The sequence below is a fragment of the Muscardinus avellanarius genome (assembly GCF_963383645.1).
Source record: "Muscardinus avellanarius genome assembly, chromosome: 5".
Lineage (NCBI taxonomy): Eukaryota > Metazoa > Chordata > Mammalia > Rodentia > Gliridae > Muscardinus > Muscardinus avellanarius.
In genome coordinates, this window is record NC_137790.1 from 111,090,617 (window position 1) to 111,110,803 (window position 20,187).

The window sequence follows — 20,187 nt, forward strand, 5'->3', positions numbered from 1 at the left end:
ATCTGGTCCTGGTCTGCTTTCCCCTTTCCTCAGTTCTGTTTCTAGAAGCTGCCTTGTGTAGACCACAATAATGAATGTCGGGTATTTGAAAACAATGTGGTATATACCAGTAAATCTTGGGCTCATTTTCTGTAAGGTTACCTCTGGGAGGCTATAGCCCTGATCTACATTATCTCTGCAGCATTCAGTGATGTCAGATCCCCTTAACACTTTGAGACCTGTCATGAATCCAAGTTTATCTCACTACTTTTAGTAAACAAATTATCACTTTTTTAGAATTCCATTAAAATAAGCCATTAGGTTAAAATAAAAAGTCTAATATTGGTGGCTACTTTTTCAAAATATTGTAAAATATATTTGGCGGGTCCAGCCCATCAGCGGCGGGGCTGGATAAGATGATGAGTACTGACGGCCCCAAACAACAGCAGACAGAGACCGGAGACATATCAAGCAGGATCTCATTTATTTTTCTTCAGGCAACCCAATTTAAAGCCAAAAACCACAAGAGGAATTTCCAACAGGAAACTATTCTAATCAAGCTAAATGTCACTTTTACAGCCAATCATCATCCAATGCATGAGGGGTTCATGAGCACGGAAGTATTAGTTGAGCCAATAAGGCTCAACATTACCAAATTGAGCTAGCAGGGGCAAGGAGAGTAGTTACGCCCTGCGTATCCACTCGCCACTATTTGTTGCAGGTTTATTCATCAGAAGTTCTGGCGGTTGTGCAGACCCACGCTAGCTACATGTAGCTCATTGATTGGAAGTTCTGTCAGGCAGTTATGCAGACGCCAATGCACTTGGCGCTACATGTCATCAAGTGGTTGAGCAGATCCCAACATATATTGCAATAAAAATAAAGTCTATTTTATTTTGCAGTTAATTTTATTCTAATTCAAATGCTTGCTACTACCTTTTAAATCCTAATGCAAAGAAAGGACCATCTTTCAAAATAATTAAAATAAAAGTCCCAGGTCTATACATCCTATCACATTTGGAGTTATGTATACACCCCTGAACTAATATCTACATCTTGACAGACATAATGTTGGATTCTAGTGAATTCTATGAGTGTCAAAAATAATATGTCAGGTGAGAGAGGGAGTTGAGTAGGAAAAAAAATCCACTAAAATTTTGGTCTTCAAAGCTCTTTTCTAAGTTAAATTCCCACCATATTTTTTATTTCAATTTATCTGCAACAATCATAGCAAGATATCTACATGTACAATGGAATAGAAGGCAGTAATGGCTAAAAGAGCCTCAATAATTGTGATCCTCACCCTTGGTTTATGAGATCGTGGCATATTTAGATTATCAGAAAAATTCAAATATATTAGACATGTTTTGTTTCTTCCACATCCATTATTGACATTTAACACAATTTTCTTGATCTATTTTTAATCCTTGTGTCACTAAAAATGTATGATAAAAAGTACTAATATCTTAAATGGATCACATGTTTATCAAGAGCCCTCCCTAACTAATCTATGATGTCAAGGTAGGAAATGCAAAAAATTAAACAAATTAAAAGTAAGCAGTATTGCACTGCATAGTCCAAGTAAAGCCAGGTACCAATTATGTTTAATTTCACCCTTTTGGTGTTAGTTGTCAGGCAATTATTTTTGTATAACAAGTCACATTTTGTCTGATACAACACTGACTATTGTGCATGATGAATTGGTCAAGCAATAAGCATCATAGGCAACAGCAGGTGTATAGGCTCAACATAAGTGAAAAAGATGCCTCAAAACTTCAATTAATCATCATTCCACGCTCAATAGTGACTTATTGACTGATTGACCCAACCAGTGATGAAGTGACTCAACCAGTTTTAGTGTCTTGAATCCTGGATAAATAGAATTTGAGACTGTGTGTGACTGTGTGTGTGTGTGTGTGTGTGTGTGTGTGTGTGTGTAATCTTTAAGCTATAGGTCAATTGCAATTTGTTTCTCTCTCTAATCATTTAAAGTATCTAGGCTGAAGAAGCAGTGGCTATGAATGAAAATAATAAATAAAGTCAAACTGAAAAGCAAAGCATACATAATAATCAGCATGCTTAAAATTCAATCCTGATGTTTCAGAATATCCAACTTCAAGAAAAAGGACTTGACAGTATTGTGAAGTATTAGCAATAAATAAATTTTATAAATAAAATATGTAAATATACATATGATTATAAACTCATGTTTATGTTTACATAAAATGTTTACTCATAAACATACCCATTTTAATGAATTCAATATATCACTTCCAGAGTGTTTGTGTATATCTGCTATATTTTACTTATATCTATTCAGACACTATTTAAAATGGATATCAAGATTTTTTAAAAATTTAGGGTTATTTAAAAATCTAAACATTTTGTTTCATTTTCCAGTGTAAAAAATAGAAATGCAATTATATGAGAACAAGACACGGTGGTATGTCAGCTAAAAATCAGACTTTTATGACCAAATGTATACGAATTTGCCAAACAAAATATTTCAGTACTCTGAATTATTAGACCTAACCAAAAGTAATCAAAGCTAACATTGTCTCACATTTAAGATCAAAATGATCACATAAATATTTTCACTTTGTGTTTGCTCTATAAGAAGTTCACTGGTTATTTCTCTTTATTCAAGTCTTTGTTCAATTTCTAGGAGGGATATTCCATAACCACCCTTACAAAATGGTAAAATAGTTAGAGCTCTGCTTTTTACAATGTTTTTACAATGCTTATCATAACCAAATATTTCATTGTGTGCTTATTCTGCCTTTCCCCTTACTATATGCAAATTTTGTGAAAGCAGAGGATGCTTTCATTTTATTTGTGAAAGTGTTATAAATACTTCGAATATTATCAGGCATATAGTTGGCACTCAAAAATATAACTGAATTGTGCCTTTGAACATTAGATATATAATGAAAAATCCACATTGAAAACTTAAACTCTGGAATCACTGGAATTGATATTAAAACTTATATTTTAGTTTTGTCTGTGATTTCTGTTAAGATGATCATTTCTTTCTTTCCTTCTTTAATTTTTCTTACTTTTTTTTTTCAGTATTGGGGATTGAACACGGGGGCATTCTACCTCTGAGCTATACTCCAGACTTACTTTATTTTTTATTATGAAACTGGAGCTCACTAACTTTTGGAGGGCCTCACTAACTAGCTGAAGATGACAGTGAACTTGTGATCCTCCTGTCTCAGCCTCCTAAGTACAGGGATCACAAGCCTGTGTCACCATGCCCAGCTTAATTTTAACATTTCTAACGGAAAGCTGTACTCATTAGTTACCTCTCTGCCAAAAGCTTTTAAAATAAATTATTCTAATGATACTTAAATTATGACAGATTTGCCCTCAAGAAATGTTTTGCTTAAGGTTAAAGAATGTATTCTAGACAAATTTAAATAAACATATAAATAAAAATAGGAAACCCTTATTTTAGTGTAAACTTTATCACAATATATCTATTAAAGCCAAAGCTTTTTCTTTAAAGAATGTAAAGAAAGCAATAAATACTCTTCCTATTATGAATTTATAAAACTGTTTTTTAAATTTAGTCTTAAATTATATACATCTGCATCATTTCATTAAATAAATAAATACATTGTTCAGCTATTATTTTATAATTATTGATAACTTTATTATTAATTTGTACATACAAATAGTTATACAAAATTAATTTATAGTTATTAAATCTTTGTACAGCCAGGCGTGATGGTGCACGCTTGTAATCCCCGCACTTTGGAGGCTGAGACAGGAGGATCACACAGGTTCCAAGCCAGGCTCAGCTACTTAGTGAGGCTCTCAGCAACTCAGTGAGAACCTATTTCCAAATAAAATATAAAATAGGTCTGGGTGTATAGCCCAGAAGTAGAAAGCCTCTGGGTTCCACCCCCAGTACCATCAAAATAATAAATAAATAAATAAATAAATAAATAAATAAATAAATAAATCTATCTTTGTACAGATTACAGAATTAGAAAAAGGTATACCAACAATTTATCATGTAAATCAATGTTTGTCTCAACTTTTATTGGGTAAAGCAAAATAGGCTCACCCTCTAATAACATTATAGAATTGAAAAAAGTAAGTAATGTGCATTGAATCTTCAATAGGATTCTTCAGCTGTTTCATCAGTATGTGTCTGTATAAATTATATATATATATACATATATATATATATATATATATATATATATATATATATATATATAATACATACATCAGTAAGACAAAAAAAGCTTTAGTTTTTAAAGGATAGTAAATTTTTAAATGTAAAAGAATGTCTTTTTCACCATTATCTACAATTAGGAAAATCCATCTATTGCTTGGTAATTGCTTTTCTCCTTGAACTTCCTATAAATAGGTATTTTGCTTTTGTTTTATGAAATGTCCACTGATAAAATTTTATACAAAAGAAAATATTTTACTTCAAGAAATGTGTACTTTTCTAATGGTAACAAAAGGTTGTCTGAACTCTATATTCTTCAAACTAATTTTCCTTTGGGAAAGAATTCCTTCTTTTTTTAATTATTCATTAATTAAAAATAAATTTATTGTTCATAATTCTACTCTATTTGGAACACTAGGTCAGAATCAATCACTCTCACCAATCTGATATACTGCACCCCAACTAAAAACTGATTGACACCAGCTTCCCCAGAGCTTTTCAAGGAATTCTTTTCCAGAGCACTTGAATCGAGATCTCAATCCAGAGATTAATATGATAGAAAATATGTGATTTTTTTCTACCAACAATCTCTCCCTTTTTGTATGAATAATGCATCTATTTCTATGTGTATGCACTAAATATCTCTTTTTAGCCCCATTTAATTCTTTTTTTTTTTTTGGTGAATTCTATTCATATATCTTCATAGGATGCAAGATGGTGAAGACATACATGCACACATCACCCAATTAGCCTTTATCCACCCATTCCCTCCTCCTCCATCCTTCTCATGTTTGGAAAGGATGTGGAGAAGTGGGAACTCTAATACATTGTTGGTGGGATTATAAATTAGTGTAACCATTTTGGAAAATAGTATGGAGGATCCTCAGAAGAAAGAGAATGAACCTACCATATGATCCAGCAATACCACTCCTGGGTATCTACCCAAAAAAAGGAAACCAAACTACCAAACTAATGCATGCATATCTATGTTCATAGCTGCATAATTCACCATTGTCAAAGTATAGAACAGCCAAGATGTTCTTCAACAGATGAATGGGTTACAAAACTATGGGATATGCACACAGTAGAATTCTACTCAGCCATAAAGAAAAACACAATTATGTCATTTACAGGAAGATGGATGGAACTGGAAAACATTATGCTAAGTGAGATTAGTCAGTCACAAAAAATAAAATATAGAATGCTCTCCCTAATATATGAAAGCTAGGGACAAAATGGATCATAGGAGGAACTCTAGGGGAAGAAGATTCTTAGTTAGGTCGCAAATAAGGCGACCTAACTGAGGGGATGGGAAGAGGGAAGAGGGAAATTCTCTAATGCACATGATGTACTTTAACAAACATATCAGTATCAATCATGCATTAAATATCTTTAATTAAAGTATCTATAGAACAATAAGTGTAAGAAAGAATAATGAAAATGTATCAGAACAGAAAAATTAGTTTGATGTCTTACTATTAGAATTCACAATATAAATTTTTCACAAACAATTCTGATTTCTCCAGATGATATATACCTTTAAAGCCAAGTCAAAGCCAGGTGTGGTGGCGCACGCTTGTAATCCCCGCGCTTGGGAGGCTGAGACAGGAGGATCGCATGGGTTCGAAGCCAGCCTCAGCTACTTAGTGAGGCTCTCAGCAACCTAGTGAGACACTATTTCCAAATAAAATATTAAAAAAAGTCTGGGAGTATAGCCCGGAGGTAGAAAGCCTCTGGGTTCCACCCCCAGTACCACCAAAAAAAAAAATATATATATAATAATAATAAAATAAATAAATAAAGCCAAGTCAATAACATGCTTATTTAAAAAATGTTATCAATTGCTCTAAAATATAGTGAGTTATGAAGTAATAGTTCTGGTTTTATGCCTTTTTTCTTAATCCATTAATAACTTTTAGTGAAGAAAAATCAAGCTGCAATAATCATTTTATAAATATTACTTGAATCTCATACTTCAGAGTTTATATAACTAAATTTAAGAAAGATAAAATACATCAAAGAAAATTTTATGAATTTTGTTGAACATTTGCACATCTTGATTGTCTCTATGACAATAATGACAGGTTGAGACAGGAGGATTGTGGATTGAGAAAAGCTTCAGCTGATTATTGAGGCCCTCTGTAACTCAGTGAGACCCTGTTTCAAAATAAAGAATAAAAAATAGTACTGGGGTGTAGCTCGAAGCTAGAATGCCCTGGGTTCCATCCCTAGTACCGCCGAAAAATATATAACACTTTTAAAATATTACTAATATATGAATATGTAAAACTCAGAAGTTTTGAACAGTGCAAACTTTCCTAATTCCAGCAAAGAAACAATACACAAATGTCTAATCAAACTGTTTGGACTTGGCAGCAGAAAAGATCTGGTTGAAAGTAAATTAGATGTCTGTTTATTTTCTTTTTCCAAAAAAATCTTAAGTGGTTTAAAAAAACTGAAGAATTAAAGGGAGTAGTGGTAGAATATATTTGTCCAGATGGTCTCTGTTTAGTCCCCATTAATTGCTCATGGAAACTTATTTTGTTGGCGGGTGATGTATCTCAGTGGTAGAGTCTTTGTCTGGCACATGTGAGGCAGTGAATTTCATTCTCAGTTCTTAAAAGAAAAAGTCCCAGTTTGCATGTTATTTTGTTATAGTTACTCAGGCTACACTAACAATTAGCTTTATTGATACTTATGCCACAAAGTTGATCATCTTTTATCCCTGTTTCCCTTTCATTTAAAAAAAAAATACTGCTTCAGCAAGGAGTGATAGCGCACACTTATAATCCCTGCACTTGGGAGGCTGAGACAAGAAGATCACACAGGTTTGAAGCCAGCCTCAGTTACTTAGTGAGGCTTTCAACAACTTAGTGAGACCCTGTTTCCAAATAAAATATAAAACAGGTCTAGGAGTATAGTTCAGAGGTAGAAAGCCCCTGGGTTTTACCTCCCGTACCACAAATAAATAAATAAATAATAAATAAATAAATAAATAAATAAATAACACCTCTAATTTCAATTTTGTAAATGTTTTAAATTTTTACTCATGCATTTTAGTTTTTAGCATGGTTTATACGGCATTTATTTATAATCATGCAGTGAATAGCAAATTAAAATCATGTCTCTTTGTGATCCAAAAATGGTACAAAATTGTCTTGAGAACAAAAGACCAGCAAAATGAAGTTAAACTTTACCTTCTCTCTCGTTTCTATTTTACCTTTTGTTCCCCTATGCCTCAACTTCAAGTTAATAGCATTCTAAATTTTAGTTCTCATTTAGGCACTGACTGTAAGGAACACATTAGAAAAGTTGAACTTGATTTATACACTCAAAATTATAGTCTCTTAATAAAAAGTTAAACATTTCACATAAAATAATGAGTAGAAATGACATTACATCATAAAGGACTCAGAAATATGATTATAAAAATAATCGGTGAGGGCAAATGACAAGTGAGGTAGAATACGAGAAGGCCTCTGAGTACTGTCAAGCAGCTGGAAAAAAACTGTCAACCAAAGCATTCAATACCCATCATTATACAGACTCTCCTAAAGCCTGGACCATAAAACCAGTGTGGCCCTTCTCATGCAATGGCAAGACCTAACTAGGAAGGAAGAATATAGAAGCCTAAAATAACATCCTAGTTGGCCTTAGCCTGAAAAATAAATTTATCACCTATGGTCTTCAGTTTCTTTAGTGTCTAATTCTATATAAATAATGGGCTAGAATAAAAAGAAAACCATTGGCCTACCTATACCTTAATGCCCTGAGACTCTTTTAATATAGTGTTGATACGCTGTCCTTCCAAAATAAGCAAATCGACAAGAACTGCCACATGTAAATATAATGTAAAAAAGCAGAGTAAGGGGTGGGTTGGGGCCTTGCCAATGACTCATAGTATACAAATGTCTCCTTGTGGGTAAAGTTTGTACTTTTTGCAATGACTTATCATACTCATTTATTTAGGTTTTAAAAACAGATGAAAATTTCTGAAACCTGGTCTCAAACATATGCCTTCACCATTTTGAAAGGAAAATCTTGAAAAAATTCTTACAGGTTTCTTTCTGGCCCCATTTTATTTATACTTTGAAAAACATTTTATTAGGCAATAAAAATACAGAAAATAAGTTATTGCTTAAGGCCTATAGTGCAGAAAAAAGGAGTAAGCCTTAGGTTTGGAAGAAAGCAAAAGAACAAGAAAATAAAAGCAGCCAGGCGTGGTGGCGCATGCTTGTAATCCCCGCACTTGGGAGGAGGAGACAGGAGGATCGCGCAGGTTCGAAGCCACACTTGCTGGCTTCAGAGACCCTGTTTCCAAATAAAAAAGTATAAAATAGGTCTGGGAGTGTAGCCCGGGTGTTGAAAGGTTTCCAGGAACCCCAGTACCACCATAAAAAAAATAATAGAAAGAAAGAAAGAGAGAAAGAAAGAAAGAAAGAAGGAAGGAAGGAAGGAAGGAAGGAAGGAAGGAAGGAAAGAAAGAAAGAAAGAAAGAAAGAAAGAAAGAAAGAAAGAAAGAAAGAAAGAAAGAAAGAAAGAAAGAAAAATAGGGCTGGGGGTATAAGTCAGAGGTAGAATGCCACTGGATTCCATTCCAGTACCACAAAATGAATGAATGAATGAATGAATGAATGAATGAATATACACGAATGGCAAAATAATTTTAAGCTATACTATGTTAAAAAATCTATTAAATATTTTACCATATATATATATATTTGTGGGACTGTGGATGGAGCCCAGGGACATTGTACCTCTGAGCTATATCCCCAGCACTATTTTTTTTTTTTTAGTCTTTTTAGTTCTTGAAATAGAGTCTCACTGAGTTGTGAATGGCCTCACCAAGTAGCTGAGGCTGTCAGTAAACCACCATCCTCTGGTCTCCACCTCAAGAATGTTGGGATTACAAGCATGCACCACCATGCCCAACCCCAAAAGATAATTTTTTAAGATATACTTTTGAATGAGGACAGAATCATAAAAAATAAGGGGCAAAATGAAAATATTTATAGAATTAAATGAAAAGAATGAACATATCAAAATCTATGTAACATTTTGAAAATGATTTTAAGAGAAAATTTTAAAACACTGAGTGCCCACATAAGGAAAACTAAAAGCTCCAAATAAAAAACCTAATTACACAAGTAAAGACACCCTCAAAACAAATGAAGGGGAAGCCCAAACCCAGTAAAGACTAGAAATAATTAAAATGATTAAAGAAATCAAGAAACTAGACAACAACAACAAAACAACAAAAATACTAAAGCAACAAAACAAGAAGCTAATTTTTTAAATAGATCAACAAGATTGATAAACTCTTAGCCAGACTTAATCAAAAGAGAGAGAATTGGTGGGGTGTGGTGGTGCACGCTTGTAATCCCCACGCTTGGAAGGAAGAGACAGGAGGATCACACAGGTTTGAAGCCAGACATGCTGGCTTAAGAGACCCTGTTTCCAAATAAAAATATAAAATAGGTCTGGGATTGTAGCCTGGAGAAGGGTTTCCAGCAACCCCAGTACCACCAAAAAAAAAAAAAAAAAAAAAGAAAAAAAAAAAGAAAAATAGAAGAAAGAGAGAGAGAATTGGCCAAAATTATTAATATAAACAATTAAAATATCACCACAGACAGTGAAAAATGCAGAAAATCATCAGAAACTATTTTAAATTTTTTTACGTAATCTAGAAAACAGAGAAACCAACAGATTTCTAGACACATATGACCTATATAAATTGAATCAAGAGGAATACCTAAATAGCAATTAGAGGTAGAAATATCAATAAAAAATCTTCCATCAAAAGCTCAGATCTAGATAGATTTTCAGATGACTCTAAAAAACATTTAAAGAAGAATTAAACTAATACTTCAAAAATTATCTATGAAATAGAAAGAGATGAAAACCTTTCAAACTCTTACTAGGACAATATCATCTTAATACCAAAACTGAATAAAGATCCCTCAAGAAACAGAAATTAAAGGCCAATACCCTTAATGAACATAGATGCAAAATTCTGAGCAAAATACTAGTGACATCTATTCAAAAGCACATCAAAAACTACACCATGAACAAATTGGTTTAAGTCCAGGGATGCAAAGGTTTAAAATGAGTAAATCATATACATGTCATTCACCACATAAATAAAACTAAGGAGACTAATCAATGAACATCTTAATGGATGCTGAGAAAACATTTGACAAAATCCAACACACATTCATTTGAAAAACACTATAGGAAATCAAAATAAGAGGAATCATAAAGGCAGTATACAATAAAAAAGCCAATATCATACTGAATGAAAACTGTGATAATTTCCTCTAAAATCATAAATACAAGAATTTCCACTATCACCACTCATTTTCACTCATGACCCTAGGCAGAGTAATAAAACAGAAGGAAGTCAAAGGAAAGCCGGGTGTGGTGGCATCTGCTTGTAATCCCAGCATTCAGGAGGCTGAGACTGGAGAATCATGGTTCACGGACACCCTCAGCTACTTAGCGAGGCCTTCTGCAACTTAGTGAGACCCTGTTTCAAAATAAAGAATAAAAAAATAGGTCTGGAGATGTAGCTCAGAGGTCAAATGCCTCTGGGTTCAATCCCCAGACCTGAAAAAAAAAAAAAAAGAATTCAAATGAATACACATAGGAAAAGGAAGAACTAAAATTATCTCTATTTGCAGATAACAGCATTATACTTAGGAGACCCTCCTTCCTAAAAAACTCAACCAAAGAACATATAAATTTGGCAAAGTAGAGAGATAAAATATCAATCTATTGTGAAGTTTCTATTTAGTTCACTTGCCCATTTTTTTATTGAGTTACTTGTTTTCTTAGTGCTGAGTTTCTAGAGTTCTTTGTATATTCTAGATATTAGTCCTTTATCAAAGGAATAGTTGGCAAAATTGTTTCTCCATTCTGTCTGATATCTCTTGACGTTCTGATTTCCTCTCACCCCAATCAGAATGACTATCATCAAGAAGTCAAACAAAAATAAATGCTGGCAAGGATGTAGGGATATAGAAACTCCTTTACACTTTTGGTAGACTACAAATTAGTATAGTTGCTATGGAGATCAGTGTGGAGATTTTCAGAAAAATTGGGAATGGTTCCAGCATACAATCCAGCTATATCACTTCCGGATGTCTTTGCAAAGTGACTGTAATAAGATTATAGTGATACCTGCAGCACAATTTATAATAGCCAAATTATAGAACTAATCTAGGTGACTGTCAGCTGATGAATGGTTCACAAAATCATGGGATCTATTCACAATGGAATTCTACTTAGCAATAAAGAAGAATACAATTATGCCATTTTCAGGAGAATGGATGGACTAGAGAACATTTTGTTAAGTGAGATTAGCCAGTCTCAGAAATTAAAGAGTCTTTTTTTTTTTCATACGTAGAAGCTAGGGAGTAATTGGAATATAAGAGGGACTTTTGATAATGGAGGAAGGACTCCAGTGAAGCAAGAAAGTGTGGGGGTCAGAAAGAAATAATTCATGAAGGGAACACATCCACTGACATGTACTTATGTAAGAATACAAATGCCAATCTTAATCTTCTGAGAAAGGGAGGAGTCGGAAGGCAGCTGGAGCAAAACTCAGCAAGCACTGTGTTCATTTAAGTCACTATCATGATATGAGACTAAAACGTATAATGTACCAATAAAAATATAAAATAACAAAGTTATAAAAATAAAAATATAAACAAATTTGTGGGGTTTTTGTTTATTTGGGGGGGGGTTGGTGGTACTGGGGTTCCTGGAAGCCCTTCTACCTCCGGGCTACACTCCCAGACCTATTTTATACTTTTTTTATTTTTGGAAACAGGGTCTCTTAAGCCAGCACGGCTGGCTTCGAACCTGCGCGATCCTCCTGTCTCCACCTCCCAAGCGCAGGGATTACAAGCGTGTGCCACCACGCCCGGTAAAATAAACAAATTTTAAAAAATCAGTTTGTGTCATCTGGTTATACATGTCCAGTATTGAATCAATCATTATGAGTGAAAACTCGAGTAAATATTACCCAGACGAGAACAGAATTCAATTTGTTATGGAATAGCAATATGTAGCTTCTCAAATAAAATGGGAGTTAACGCTGTTTGACCATCAATGAGGGTAGTTGACTCTAATCTTACATGTAGAAAAATAGAGAAAATGTTTTTGAAAAAAACACATATTAATTACTTCTATATATAAGGAGGGGCAGAAGATCCATGTCTTTATGTGACTCATGAAGGAACAAAAAAAAAATACAATATTAGCGCAGTGCTCTGCACATAGCTCTGCAGTCTATATTTTAGATGTTTATAAACTGTTATTGTTCTCACTATAACAATGATCCAATGCCATTGTAACATTACAGAGACCATTTTCAACTTTTTCCATGTGTGTATTAAACAATTTTTATATTGTGATATAAATTTGTCTTTATTATATGAAAATAAAATTCTACAGAGTGTGTATTTTGTCTCTGCATACAAATGAACAATTAAATCTATCCTGAGTACTCATTAGCAAAGTTTAAATTAATTTTCTTAACAAGGCATGCCAAATTCTGTTGTGGTGACTGTCATTAAATTATGTTCTGCTTCTCATGTATATCATCTTTACTGTAAGATTTAGGCTGTAGCACTAACGCTCTCTTAAACACTGCCGGTCTTAGAAAAGAGATTATACAAAGCTCTATGTTAGCCTTTATCATTCCAACACTGACATAATAAATGTTATTCCTATTTACCTTTTAAAATATTTTAGACTAACATTAAAGGGTGGTGATAAATAGTACTTCTTAGATGTATAATCTGCTTTTGTACTTAGAAAGTAATTTTGAACCATAATGTAATCAGTCATAAAATCATTCTTTGTTTTAAACAGATATTAGAATATTTCATCTCCATATGCCAATATCTACACCCATAATTCTTTTGAGACAAGCTTCTTTACCTCTTAGCTTAACTGAAGATAACTCGTCTTTTAGATTCTTTGACAAAGCCATATATTGAGTTTCCTTTTTCTTGAATCATTTGGAAAGCAAAAGAAGATTTATTGAGCATCAATTAAATTGACTCAGGATAGTTTTTCTTGAATTAAATTGAGTATTATTTTTTGCTCAAACATCTGAGTTTTATGTGTTATTAGATTGATAGAAGAACCAATTCCATCTTCCAAGTTTCCATATACCTCTAAATTCTAGAATGTCTTTAATTGTTCTTTATTTTAATTTTGTTTCACTTTTTTATTTTGACTAGTTTGCAAGCTCATTTCTTTCTTGTCAAATTCTTCCCATATCAACCTAGAGGCTTTCCAAACATGTTGTTTTTAAACTTCAGAAAAAAGTTAAAAGTATCTTCCAAGTCATTCCATGTGACACTTTACAAAATGTTTTGCTGCTTGTTAAACAACCAATATGAATCTTTATAATCAAAACCATATGTTGAAGTTTATTTTTAACCACTTTCTGTATTAATTAACTGACATATATATCATACTCATTTTTTATCACATACTGTTCCATAATTAAGGAAAAGTAGTTCTTAATAGAACAAAAGAACTTCAATACAGTCAGAAGAATATTTAGTCAAATAATAATGGTTATGTCCTTGCCCATATAGAAATTAGCCCTATAGAGTAAGGATTTAAATATAAGGCATACATTTATAAAGTTGCTACAATAAAACATGGAGAAAACTCTTCTTGACGTTGATTTTGACATTGATTTTTTTTAAAAAATAATACACAGGCAACAGAAGAAAAAATAAACACATGTGATTCAAAGGAAATAAAATACTTCTGTGTAGCAAGAAACAAAATAAAAAGGTAATTAGAGAATGAAGAAAAACATTTGTAAATCTTATGTTTGATAATGGATTGGTTCAAGACTTGGCTCCAGGGAGGCAGGAAGGAGATATAAGGGGAAGGGAAGAGAAAGACTTCGGTTCATTAATAGAAATACTACCATAGGCTATGTGTATACATGTGAATATGTACCAATGTAAATCTGTGTACTCTGTATTGGGAGGAAGGAAAATACAGAGAGGGGCACCAAGAGTGTTTGCACGTATGTCGTTGTCAACATGATTTACATTATGATGTGAGACTATAATGCACCATCAAAAGAAAAGTAATGAAACCACAAAAAATAAAACTAGTAAAACAATAAAAAAGAAATAAAACAGCCCTCCCCAAATAAAGGACAAGGCTCTAAGTATTTTGTGTGTGTGTGTGTGTGTGTGTGTGTGTGTGTTGAAATTCACTCTGTAACTTAGTAAGTAACTCTGTAACTTAGAAAGACACTCTGTAACTTAGTAAGACCCTGTCTCAAAATAAATAATAAAAAACAGGGCAAAGGGTGTAGCTCAGAGGTCGAATTCCCCTGGGTTTCATCCCCAGACCTCCTCCCCCCAAAAATAAAAGAAATGCTAGTATTCTAAATATGTATACATATATTCATATATATTCATATACACACACATATAAATATATAAATATATGTATCCCATAGGTCTCAAAAGCAAAAAAAAAAAAAAAACCCTCAAATGTCTGGAGTAGATTTTTTTTTCTAAAAGAGCATTACAAATAACCAATTGTTACTTGAAAATATACTCAAAATCGTGAATTATCGGGAAAATACAAATGAAAATCACTCTGTCGGGGTGCCCAATATTAAAAAGGTAAGAGATAACCAATGGCAAAGAAATAGAAAAAAAATTTTGTACACGGTTGGTGAAAAAATATAAGTTGGTACAAGCATTATAGAAAATGTTATGGTTTATATATTAATATTATACTATATATTAATAATATAACTGATATAATCCACCAATTCTATTTGTATATATTCATATATATATTAATATTATTTAGTTTTATTATTCAGCCTTAAGCAAGAAAATATTGTCATATGAAACAAGAATAGACTCAAAAGGCATTATAATAAGTAGAACAAACTAGAAATAAAAATGATAATTTTACTTGTATGTGAACAATAGCTGCCTCTCAGATGCAGAGAGTAGAATGGCAGTTGCCATGGAGTGAGGAGTATGGTTGGAGGAATGAGGAGGTAGAGGTTCAAGGGCACACAATTTTAGCTGTACAAAATGAATTAGTTTAGGAAACCTTTTACACAGCACTGTGTTTATGGCTAAAATCCTGTATACTTAAAGTCACTAAGAGAGTAAATCTTAGTGTATTTACAAACAAATTAACAACAACTCAATAATAATAAAGGTACTGAAGAAATATAAAACTTTGGGAGGTACTGAATATATTTAAGGTTTCTGAGGTAGCACAGGTATACTTTTGCTGAAGTCATTGAGATGTATATATTAAATATATAAAGCTTTTTTCTACATCAGTGATACCACAAAAGAGAGTTTTTTAAAAGCGCATTTTTAAAAAGTTCAAGAAGACTCTATAATTCTGTAAATCATTTGCCTTGCTTTCTCCTCAGTGAATATTTTCCCACAGAATTAAAAAAAAAACACTTGCCGTTTGTGACATAGCTTAATATCTCAATCTCAAACCGGCATCCCCAAGGAAATTCTTGTACCTATGAACTTAATTTCAGTGACTCTTGATGGAGGATATAAATATGTTATTACAATTAAAAAAAAACAAATGCACTTTAAAGAATGCAATCTAAATCCTAGAAACTTAAAATATATTTGATATTTAATCATATTTAAAAATTAAAATTGTTATTTAGACTGGATAATTTTTAAAACTTTTTTTTTTTTTTTTGCGGTACTGGGGATAGAACCCACGGCCTTTCTACCTCCAAACTGCACCCCCAGCCCTGTTCTTTTATTCTTTATTTTGAAACCGGGTCTCACTGAGTTGCAAAGGGTCTCACTAAGTAGCTGAGGCTGCCTGAGAACCACCATCCTCTGGTCCTCGGCCTCCTGAATGCTGGGATTACAAGCGTGCGCCATTACGCCTGGCTAACAATTTGTTTTAATTTCTTCTTTTTGTTCCCTATTTATTAGACTGACACCATGGCAATCATCTTCTTCATAAAATAACTTAATGTAAAATGATTGATTGAAGCAGGGCGTGGTGACGCACACTTGTAATCCCTGCGCTTGGGAGGTGGAGATAGGAGGATCGCGCAGGTTCGAAGCCAGCCCTGCTGGCTTAAGAGACCCTGTTTCCAAATTTAAAAAAAAAAGTATAAAATAGGTCTGGGAGTGTAGCCCAGAGGTAGGAGAGCTTCCAGGAACCCTTAGAAGCAATCCATGCTCCACATTTTGCTCTTTTTATACCAGTAGAAAATCTACATCTCATGTATTTTTATGTCTTCTGACATAAAACATACCGAATATTAATTAAAATTCAATTTTCATAATAATCCTGTGAGGTATCATTACTTCTATTTTAATTGGAAGTAAAAATTGAGGCACAAAAGGTTTCAGTGTTTTGTATATAGATTGTAGTAAGAAACTTTTATATTTAACAAATGCATTAAATATTTTTAGCATTTTTAAACTTTTAGATTAAAAATATGATCTCTTGATTAAAAAATGTTGCGCTTAAATTTGTTTGCATTAAAGTAAATGAGATAGTACCCCATAAAGATGCCTGACTACAATGCACCAAAGAAAACATTTTGTTAGAACTACAGTAACATATTCATACCCATGTTCATGGGAGCACAATTCATAATAGCTAAATTATGGAACCAACCTAGGTCTCCATCAACAGATGAATGGATTGCAAAATTATGGGAAATACACACAATGGAATTCTATTCAGCTATAAAGAAGAATAAAATCATAACATTTGCAAGAAGATGGAAAGATCTGGAGAATATTATGTTGAGATTAGTCAAGCACAGAAAGAGAAGGGACATATGTTTTCTCTAATATGGCCAAACTAGGGAGTAGTGGGAGTACCAGAGGGACTCCAGACAATAGAGGGGGAATCTCAGCAAAGCTAGAATGTAAGGATAGGGGAGGAAGAAGGCTGAGGTTGATTAATGGAGGAGCTACATCTGAATATGTGTAAAAGTATGAATATAGCATGGTTAACCTGGACACTCATAGTTGGGATGTGAGAAGGGGAACTTGAAGGGGGGGCACCAAGCACAATCTAAATGTATACCATTTTCAATATGTTCCACATATAAATAAAATAAAATATGAAAAAAATTGTTGATGCTGGAAAAAATGAGATTTATCTATTACTTTAAAAAATTAATTTGATGATGCTAGAACTCCAGATAGTTTCTAAAATATATATAAATCACTTTGTCTCCTGGAAAATTAATACTTTTGCTAAAATTAATGTTGTTGAGGTTTTAAAAGTTTTATCCAGTCATCTGGCTGATATTGACTTTTCTTCAAATCAAGAAGTCAGTGGGAGGTAACAGTGAATGATATATTGATACAACGAGGAATTAAATGACTCCAACAGACACTCAATTGCCTTGAATCATCTGTCTGTGGTGCCACATTATTTAGAAATGAATGCAATTCTATAAATGAATAATGATTTAAATGTACTCTTAAAAACTGTTAATGCACAAGCATTTTTTTCCTTTTCTATATAATCAAAAAAAGCTAATGTGCCTATTGCTAGATTCATGTTCTTTTCAGTTACACAGCACAGATACTAATAACAAAGAAACTAAACAAAGAAAAGATAAAAAGATGATTCTAATATATAATACAGGATATAGTTTAAGTGATTATACTAACATTTACCATTTCTAATGTTATGAAGTTGATAAAGAGATTATTTTAATATCACGGTCTGTAGAATTGTCTCTGGGGAAAGCCACTGTTACACAGGATTAAACTGATTATGTTAAACTGAATATAAAACTCAAACAATAACAATTTTTATCAAGTATAAGATTAGTCTATTCCATTTCTCTCTAAATAAAAATTGGTAAGTTGAAAGTCATATTCCAATTAAATTTAATTCAGAAGAAAAGCATAGTACATATGCTGTGATTTTTGCATTTATTTACTCACAAAATATTTGTGCAATGCAATTTTTGTGATACAAAAAATAAAAAACAATATATTATCAAGTAATAATAATGTTCAATAATAACTTAGATTTCCCAGAGATTCAGAAATGTTAAATAATAATAGACAATGATGTATGTACCATGAAAAAGTTATGCCATGAATATAAAAATTATGCCATGAATATAAAAGTATTTAACTAGCACAGGTTTAGGAACAAAAGACTTAGAAACAGATTTTAGGACAACCACAAATAGAAATTTATGAAATCAAAAGTAACTTAGCAAGGCAATTTACTTCTGTACAAAAGGGTGCATACACATTAAGTTGGCAGTCAACTCAGATTTTTATCTCCAAATTCAAAGGCTACTACACCATTGTAGTGTGACTGGAGTGTGGCTTTTACAATCTAATGTGGTTGTCTAATTTTTACTATTCTGACTTTACAAAAGGAAAAACATGAAGCCAGTACACCCAGGAATAGAACTTATAGACATGTGTGTAAATATTACAAAATGGATACCTGTAGTAGAGTTACAAAATGAAGGCCTGTCAGTTTCTATGTGATCTTCTAAATTTGAAATAATGTTTTTACTTTCTCACAGAGGACCATCATAGTTGTGTGTGATTATGTTTGTGTTTTAATCTGTCTAAACCTTTTGGATCACTTGGGTATCTATATCTGTGCTGCATGTGGTTCTTCTGAGACTGAATTTCTATTTTACTTTATAAATGTGAATGAGTCTGTGACCCAAGAATGCCAAAATGTATTCCTCAACTCCAAGTCTGTTAGGATGATCTGAGAAAACCAAGTCTTCTCTGGAGTTTGGAATGGAATACAGATACTAGAAAATATTCAATGTGGGAGGCCATAGACAGTCTCCAGAATTATTTACACAATATTTCCGAAAGTACTATTGCTCTAAGTACTATTGTTCTTCAGAACATGCCTATAAGCCTGTCCCCTTCCTCAGGAATGTCCAAATCAGTAACATTATCACTGTGGGCCAATTTCCTGAGAAAGATGTGTGTGCTTTAGTATTCTTAAGCAAACCATGGTTACCAGCACAAGGAAGTAATTCTAGAAGTTCTTAAACTAGATGCCTACCAACTTTCCGAAATAAGATTAAGTTATTTTTTTCTATTCAAAAATAAGATAAAATCCTAAAGAGTTATTTTATGTCTTGTGTTATTTTATGTCTTGAGCATTTTATTCCTCCTGTGTATAGAGAACGTGAAAGTGTAGTATTTTTAAGGTAAAAAATCTTATTTTCAGAAATAAATATCTAATGAATTTATATTACCATACTATTTTGGAGGTAATGGGGATAGAACTCATAGGCATTGTACCTCTAACCTACAGGTACTGGGAATGAAACCCAGGGGCAGTGTAACTCCAAGCTACACCCATGGCCCTAGGTTTTAGTCTATTTTACTTTTTTGTTTTGTTTTGTTTTGTTTTGGTGGTACTAGGGTTCCTAGAAACCCTTCTCCGGGCTACACTCCAAGACCTATTTTATACTTTTATTTGGAAACAGGGGTATCTTAAGCCAGCGTGGCTGACTTCAAGCCTATGACATCCTCCTGTCTCTGTCTCCCAAGCGGCAGGATTACAAGCGTGTGCCACCACGCAGAGCTTAGTCTTTCTTACTTTTGAAACAGCGTCTCACTGAGTTGTGAAGGGCCACGAATCAAGATCCTTCTGTATCAGCCTTCTGAATGCTAGAATAACAAGCAGGTCCCACCACACCAGGCAGACATGACAATACTTCTACTTCTCCAACTTTAATAGCTTGCCTTTACTCCTAGAATAAAATTAAAAATACTTACCACTACCTCTAAAATCTGTGTTAATCTCCAAATAAAATGGATACCACTTTCCTCAGTTTGCCTTATTGTCTATGGACAATGTTTCCTCTAAAGTATTATGTAGTATTCCAATTTAACTTACTTAATTCCAACACAAAGCTGATATATCCTAACTGTTCTTAATTTTCCATTTCATAATAAAATCTACATCTCTAGCAGTAATCAAAGTGCCATGACTAG